The sequence below is a fragment of the Aotus nancymaae genome, unplaced genomic scaffold, assembly GCF_030222135.1.
Source record: "Aotus nancymaae isolate 86718 unplaced genomic scaffold, 86718_ANA_hifiasm-v0.15.2.pri h1tg000006l, whole genome shotgun sequence".
Lineage (NCBI taxonomy): Eukaryota > Metazoa > Chordata > Mammalia > Primates > Aotidae > Aotus > Aotus nancymaae.
The window spans coordinates 66,756,084-66,765,317 of record NW_026988417.1 but is presented as its reverse complement, the minus strand read 5'-3'; positions in this window follow the sequence as shown (position 1 = coordinate 66,765,317).

The following is a 9,234-nucleotide window of genomic DNA, read 5'->3' as shown; positions in this document are numbered from 1 at the left end:
TGAGCCCAAGAGTTCAAAATCAGCCTGAGCAACATGACAAAACCCCATCTCTACCAAAATATATATATATATGTGTATATACATATATATGTATATATATACATATACACATATATATATACACATACATACACAAAAAGAAAATTATCTAAGCATGGTGGCATGAACCTGTAGTCCCAGCTACTCAGGAGACTGAGGCGGGAGGATGACTTGAGCTTGGGAGTGGAGATTGCAGTGAGCTGAGATCACATCACTGCACTCCATCCTGGGTAACAGAGATAGATCCTGTCTAAAACAAACAAACAAGGAATCAAGCAGAAATTCTGGAGTTGAAAAATGCAAATGACATCAGAGCCTTTTAATAGCAGAAATGATCAAGCAGAAGAACAACTTAGTGAGCTTGAAGAGAGGCTATTTGAAAATGCATAGTCAGAGGAGACAAAAGGAAAAAGAATTAGGAGGAAAGAAGCATATCTACAAGCACTTAAAAACATAGCCTCAAAAGGGCAAGTTTAAGAATTATTGGCCTTAAAGAGAAGGTAGAGAAAGAGATAAAAGTAGAACATTTATTCAACAGGGTAGTAACAGAAGACTTGCCAAACCTAGAGAAAGACATCAATATCCATGCATAAGAAAGTTATAGAACACCAAGCAGCTTTAACCCAAAGAAGTCTATGTCAAGTCATTTAATAATCAAACCCCCAAAGGCCAAGGATAAAAAAGAATCCTTAAAACAGCAAAAGAAAAAAAAAATGCCATACAATGGAACTCTAATACATCTGACAACAGACTTTTCAGTGGAAACCTTATAGGCCAGGAGAAAGTGGTACCACAGATTTAAAATGCTGAAGGAAAAAAAAAAATTACCCTAGAATAGTAAATTCAGTAAAAATATCCTTCAAACATAAAGGAGAAGTAAAGACTTTTCCATACAAACAAAAGCTGAAAGACTTCATCAACACCAGATCTGTACTACATAAATGCTAAAGGGAATATTTCAATCAGAAAGAAAAGGACATTAATGAGCAATAATAAATCATCTAAAGGTACAAACCTCAGTGGTAATAGTAAGTACCCAGAAAAAAACAGAATATTATAACACTGTGATGCATAAATAATTGTTAAGTAGAAAGATTAAATGATAAACCAATCAAAAATGACTATAACAGATTAAGATGGTAGAAAGGAGGCAGGACTAGGTTGCAGCTCCCACTCGGACAGACAGAGTAGCATGTGGAGTTTAAGCACATTGTAAACTTTTGCTCCAAGAACTATTGCGGGAACACACCAGGAAAGCTGAAAATTTAAAATCCATTTAAAGGAATTGGATTACCCTGGAGGCTCCCTGAAACAGTGGAAAACTGTGAGTCTGTGCTGAGTCTGTCCTGCAGACTCTGGCAGAGCGACGGATGAACGGAGTTCACAGACACAGATAATTTTGCCTGTGAGCAGGAGTAGAGGACCACACAGTTTAGCACAGCCAAGGAGAAAGTGCAACCAGATAAGCTGGAGAGGCTCACACTTATTTAGTACAGAATTAATGACAAAGGACTAGAGCAAACACCATTTGTGGGTAATTAACACTGTCAACCTCCCAAGTAGGGGGCAGTCCTGTGTGAATGATCAAAGGTTCGTTTCCAGAAAAATAGGTAAACAAACTTATCTAGGTAAATTCCTTTGCATTCCTTTGTTATCTGCCTGCTGCCATTAGCTCAAGGTAAGAGGATTAGGCTGCCTTCAACCATAACCCTTTCCTGAAGTTTTTGCAAAACCTCCTGGCCTTCCAAGAAGGTTTATGTTCTTTTTTATAATTTTTTCCATCACCCTGACTGATCTCCTACATTTCCCCTTTTCCGATTTTTGCATCAGGTTTTGTTGATTGAAGAGTACAGATGTGTGCAGCAACAGGTTTGTCAGGCACAGCGATTATAAGTTGTGTTCCAGCTTTGCATCCTAAAATTAGTAAATAACAGGAGACAACCATGAGTATAATCAGTAACATTCTTTTCCAATCAAGGAGGGACCCCAAAGAGTGGGGGCCTATCCAGGACAGATGTTCTCGCACATCTTTCCATATGGCTGTTTGTTGGGCGTGTATGATGTTTGGTATTTAGGGATTTGGTGTTTAGGGTGTTTAGAGCTATGGTGTTTAGGGATTCTAGAATCTTAGTTTTAAGTTGCTTCATGTCTGCTATTAAATTATGTTATGTTCCCCACAGGTGTTGTTTTACCTCATCCCAACTATGTACTGATTGATTCCAAGGTAGAGAGGTGACACAGATATGTTTATGCTCCCACTTGCAGTTTAATTGCTGTCGGAATGACAATGCATCTTGTAACTCCCCTACATATTCCAAGGCAGCCTTGAGGACTTGCAGACATGCAAGAATCTTTTGATTTATACCCTGCTATAGGAGAAATTCATTAGACACATTTCTGGCCAAGTTATCTACAAACATAGCTATTTGTACTGATTCAGTAATAGAGGCCACAGCAACACTAGCAATGACTATGGCTGAGACTATAAAGGCTATAAGTGTACCTATGAATCTTTTGTGTCTGACCTGAGACACATTCTAAGATGGCAAGAGCAGAGGAACCTTGCCAATTATGTGTCAAATTGACTGGTAGGAATGCCTCAGAGTGTCTCCTTAGTACCATGACACTAGTAATATTTAAATCAGATATATTGTAATTAGTGATTATTAGTTCACATGTGGTGAACCAAGCCTATCCCTCCACTCAGGTCACAAACATGGAGTTTTGGGGTGTAATGGAAATATTGGTTCCCATAAGGAAAACATATGGATGGGTAGTGCAAATTAGTCACTAATCTGTGTGATTGTGAATAAAGGTCATAGTATAATTGTTACTGGAATTATGATATGTCCAGTAATATGTCCCATGTTACTGGAATTATGATATGTCCCATGTCAGGTGCTAAGATGTCACAGGTGCCATAAACTGCCTTGGGGTGGCATGGGCTCTACTTGGTTTCTGGGATACCCCATTGCCCCATGGACCCAAATCATAGGGGAATGGGTCATGGCTACAAAACTGTGATTGATGTCACAATGGACGTGGACATCAGCATGGTTGCCCTGAAAATGGCTGTGGAGGCTCCAGTCTAAGATGTTAGAATTGCCTAACTGAAGCCTACGGGCTTGTCCCCTATGACAGACCTCCAAGCCAAAGTGGAATCCATTACTTTCCCAGCTTCATTCTTTAGCACAGGAAGGAATGTTGGGGAAAGTGGCACTGGTTGCGTTGTCCGGTTTGAGACTACCTGCTACCAAATATGTTAAGGCATTTCCTTTGCCTTGATGAAGCCATAATTGTGTTTATGTGGGTATACAGTAAGGATTAGAACTTTTATAACTTACACACCGCGGGAGGATAGTAGAGTGATATGTAGTGTTACCTGGAACCTTAGTCCAATGTGTGCCATTATTGAGAGACCCCACCAGGGGTATGTCAATTCCTCCTAGCAGTCACATCGTTAAAGGCTGGTAAGGGAGTGTCTGCCTAAGTAACAGGTGGAAAAAAGGCAGATTTAGAAGATGGGCTCAATAGAGTGTAGCAGGTACAGGTAGCAGGCAAAGCGAAAGAATGAAAAAGGAACAAATTATCTGAAATGAATGGTGTCTATGTCCGGAGCAGGATTTGCTCAGCCTTCTGAGTTGTCCTCTTTAGCATCCCCAGGTAATGTTTGGGGTTGTGTCATTTGAGGAGGCCACATCGTCCAGGTCTGCAGGTCCTGCAGGGTCAGTTCCTTCATTTCTGGTACTCGATTGGGTAAGGTTTGATGGGTCATGCTGAAATCCAAAGAGGCCCTGAGGGGGTTTGAACACAAGTATATCCTCTTCCCCATGTCACCAAATTGTTTAGGCCACACCATACATTACTATTCACATCTTCCCATAAAACTGTGGGTTTTGTATCTTGAGAGGTTTTAGCAAAGTGCTTTTCTATACCTGATTGAAATTTGTCATTTAAACTTAAGAAATTAAAGGTAAATAAGCCTTGTGCTTGTAGTGTTTCAGAGTCCTGACTCAATTCCCCTTTTGTTTTCTGAACTTATTTTTAAGGGTGTAGTGGGCACGTTCTATTGTGGCCTGTCCTTGGGGGTTATATGGGATGCCTGTGAAATTTTGGATGTACCATGTGTGACAAAATTGTTGAAATTGCAAGCTGGCATAAGCTGGACCATTTTCAGTTTTAATTTTTGTGGGCTACCCCATAAACCCAAAAGTTAAAAGAAGATGTTCAATAACACATTGGGTGGACTCTCCCAGAAGAGCATGTGTGCTAATTAGGTAAGAATTGGTATCAATGAATACATGTACATATCTTGGTTTTCTAAATTCAGGGATGTGTGTAACATCTATTCGCCATAACTGATTAGGTTCTAGTCCTCCAGTGTTAACACCTGTAGCAGGAGGGGACGTGAGCTGGCAATCTGGGCATTGCAGGATAATTTATTTAGCTAGTCTTTGGGTAAGCTGAAATTGTTTAGTTAAGTTTCTCCAATTTTGGTGGAAAAAATGATGTGATTTGGGTGGCCTGGTCAAGCAGTGACATCATAACCTGCAGGTTTGCTTGATCATTGCCATAAGCCAGTGGGTCAGGCAGTGAGCTGTGAGCTCAAATATGTGTGATAAAAATAGGATGTGTTTATAGATCTAGCAATTACTGAAGTTGAAGAAAAAGGGCACGGAGGGTGGGCTCAAGAGTGGACTTAATGAGGGCTGTCTTAAGGTTCTGCAATAAATAAGCAATTTGGATTTTTTTCCCTTTTCACTTTAGGAGGCTTTAATGCCATAGTTAATATTTTGACTTTTGTGTTTCAGTCCCCACCAGTTGACATGCTCGTATAAGTTCCCCAATTGTAACTGCCTTTCCTCTGATTGCCAGCATTGTTTGCTGGCAGTCGACATTAACATTTTCATAAGCCAACTGCAACAATAAGATATCAGTGGCCTGGGCATGACTAATTTATCTCTTAATTGTCTGGGTTAACTGATTGATAATTTCAACAAATGGCTACTGAGGCCCTTGTCAAACATTTATAAAAGATCCCTGTTAAACTCCACTTTTGGGAATTCAATCCAAAACCCTGAGAGCACATAGAGACGCTTGTGCATAAGCTTGGGGAACAAAATTTAATTGTTGTTGTACATTGGCATAAGGGCACCACCCCAGGTGGATAGCAGCTTTTATGTCTTGTCTGGCCAATTGATTCTGGTTGGCTTGTAGTTCACACAACTCATATTCTGCCTTCCAGAGGAGGTATTGATTGGGTTCTCAAGTTGGTTTAGCTAGTCCCATGGAGTCACATGGACGTTGTCTACTATGGCTTCAACTAATCCTTTTTGTAAATGGGTTAGCGGCTCCATTTTTTCTAATGCTTTTCTTATCTCTTTATAAGCATCAAAAGAAATGGGTTCATATACCTGATTGCCTTGTCAATCTTGCATTACTGGGCAGGCCAATAGCTCCCCTTCTAATTCCACTTGCCTAAGGTAAGGTCCCATAGCTGTAGCGTATCCCTCGTCTTTTTACCAATTTATTGGGGAAGGGGACTCAGGCAAAACCTTTGTTTTCTCTTTGGTATTTTTACCAGGTAATTCCAGGGCTGAGGGAGAAGGAGGAGGCAGTAAGGTAGATGACACTCCCTCTTCCCTTCCCTTTTTAGGTTCTTCTGTGTAGAGCAGGGCCAAAGCAGCCCTAAGACCCATAATGTTAAAGATGTTACTGGGACCTTTTGCCCATGTGCATGATATTGTTTAAGATTTTTCCCCATTTGTTCCCAGAGCTCTATGTCCAGCATACCTTCTTCCAGGAACCGTGGGTTATGGAAAACAACAGTTTGTATTGAGTCCCTTAATTGAGCCTCTGAGACCAAAGCTCTGCTAGCTTTAAGCAGCTATTTCAATACTTTTATGTACTGTTTCTGTTGTGCTGCTAACTGTTGTCACATGATGAAATCCTAGCCTGAACAATTTCCTCGAACTTGGAAATTCCAAGTGGACAACAATGACATATGGACTTACTGACCGAGCAGTCTCTTCACCTTCATTTTCAAGGGTTTTCATGTTTCTGCTGTCCTCAGGAAACTCACCTAACACATACGGACTCATAAAAACTTAAAGTAAAGGGGTAGACAAAGATACTCCATGCAAACAGTCACCAAAAGTGAGCAGGAGTAGCCTTCTTATACCAGACAAACTTTAAAGCGACAGCAGTTTAAAAAGACAAAGAGGGACATTATATAATGACAAAAGAACTAGTCCAACAGAAAAATATCCACCTAATTCTGTAGATTCCAATATAAAACAGGTACTGCTAGACCTAAGAAGTGAGATAGACTGCAACATAACAATACTGGGGGACTTTAATACCCCACTGACAGCACTAGACAGGCCATCAGGACAGAAGGTCAACAAAAAAACAATGGATTTAAACTATACCTTACAACAAATGAACTTAACAGATATTTACAGAACATTCCACGCAATAGCTGTAGAATATACGTTCTGTTGATCAGCACATGGAACATTCACCAAAATAGACTATATGATTTAAGAATATCAAAAACATATCAAGTACAAACCACAGTGCCGTAAAATTGGAAATCAGCACAGAACTAATTAAAAATGAAACAAAAAATTACAAAAGATGAACTAAAAAATGATTCTTTGAAAACATAAATAAAATGTATAGACCATCAGCAAGATTAACCAAGAAAAGAAGAGAGAAGATTCAAAAAACTCAATTAGAAATGAAATGGAGATATTACAACTGATACCACAGAAACAAAAAAGATTATTCAAGGCTACTATGAACACCTGTATATGCATAAACTGGAAAACCTAGATGAAATGGATACATTTCTGGTGATATACAACACTCCTAGATTAAACTTTTACAGTGTTGGTGGAAATTTAAATTAGTATAACCACTATGGGGAACAGTTTGGAGGTTCCTCAAAAAAGTAAAAATAGAGCTACTATAGGATCCAGCTATCTCATTCTTAGTTATATACCCAAAAGAAAGGAAATCAGAATATTGAAGAGATATTTGCACTCTCATGTTTAGTGCAGCACTATTAATAGCCAACATTTGGAAGAAACCTAAGGTCCATCAACAGATGAAAGGATAAAGAAAATGTGGTACCTATACACAATAGAGTACTACTTTGTACTAATTAATTCATAAAAAAGAATTAGATCCAGTCATTTGCAACAACACAGATGGAACTAGAAATCAGTATGTGAAGTGAAATAAATAATAAAAGCAATAAAAGACAGCTATGACAAAACAACTGTCAACATTCTACTGAATAGGGAAAAGTTGAAAGCATTCCCCTTGAGAACAAGAATGAGAAAGGATGCCTACTTTCATCACTTCTTTTCAACATAATACTGGAAGTCCTAGCCAGACAATCAGACAAGAAAGAGAAATAATGGGCATCCAACTTGGTAAAACTGTCACTGTTTGCTGATGATAAAAAAGTGAAACTGACGCTGTTTGTTGATGATATGATTGTATACTTAGAAAACCCTAAAACCCTAAGACTCATTCGAAAAGCTCCTAGAACTGGTAATTTAATTTAGCTAAGTTTAGGATACAAAATTAATGTACACAAATCAATAAGCTCTGCTATACACCAACAGCAGCCAAGCTGAGAATCAAATCAAGAAGTCAACCCCTTTCACAATAGCTGCAAAATAAAAATAAAATACTTACGAATACACCTAACAAAGGACATGAAAGACCTCTACAAGGAAAACTACAAAACCCTGCTGAAAGAAATCAGAGATGATACCAACAAATGAAAACACATTCCATACTCATGGATGGGTAGGATCAATATTGTGAAAATGACCATACTGCCAAAAGCGATCTACAAATTTAATGCAATTCCTTTCAAAATACCACCATCATTCTTCACATGACTAGAAAAAAAAAGTCCTAAATTTATATGGAATGAAAACAGTCTGCATAGCCAAAGCAAGACTAAGCAAAAAAAAAAAAAAAAGAAAAGAAAAAAAATCTGGAGGTGTCAAATTACCTGACTTCAAACTATAATATAAGGTCATAGTCACTAAAACAACATGGTATTGTTATAAAAATAGGCACATAGACCAATGTAAAAAAAACAGAGAACCCAGAAATAAAGCCAAATACTTACAGCCAACTGATTTTTGACAAAGCAACAAATGGTGTTGAGATAATTGACATGCCACATGTATAAAAATGAAACTGATCCTCATCTCTCACCCTATACAAAATCAACTCAAGATGAATCAAATACTTAAATCTAAGACCTGAACCCATGAAGAATATAGAAGATAACATAAAAAACCTTTCTAGACATTGGGTTAGGCAAAGACTTCATGACCAAGAACCCAAAAGCAAATGCAACAAAACCAAAGATAAATAGATCAGACTTAACTAAAAAGCTTCTGCACAACAAAAGAAATAGTCAGCAGAGTTCACAGACAACCCACAGAGTGAGAGAAGCTTCTTACAATCTATATATCTGACAAAGGACTGATATCCAGAATCTACAAAGAACTCAAACAAATCAGCAAGAAAAAAACAATCCCATCAAAAAGTGGGTTAAGGACATGAATAGACAATTCTCAAAAGATAATATACAAATGGCCAACAAATATATGGAAAAATCCTCAACATTACTAATTGTCAGGGAAATGTAAATCAAAACCACAGTGTGATACCACCTCACTCCTGCAAGAATGGCCATAATTGGAAAATCAAAAATAATAGATGTTGCTGGGGATGCAGAGAAAAGGGAACACTTCTACACTGTTGATGAGAATGTAAACAGTACAATCACTATAGAAAACAGTGTGGAGATTTCTTAAAGGACTAAAAGTAGATCTACTGTTTGATCCACCAATCCCACTACTAGATATCTACCTAGAGGAAAATAAATCATTATAGGAAAAAAATATTTGCACACTCATGTTTATATCAGCACAATTTGCAATTGCAAAAATATGGAAACAGCCCAAATGTCCAGCAATCAGCAAGTGGATAAAGAAATGTTATATATAGATCTGAATAGATTTCTCAAGATAAGACATACAAATGGCAAACAGGTATAGGAAAAGATGCTCGATGTCACTGATCATCAGAGAAATGAAAATCAAAATTATGATGAGATATAATCTCACCCCAGTTTAAATGGCTTTTATCCAAAAGATA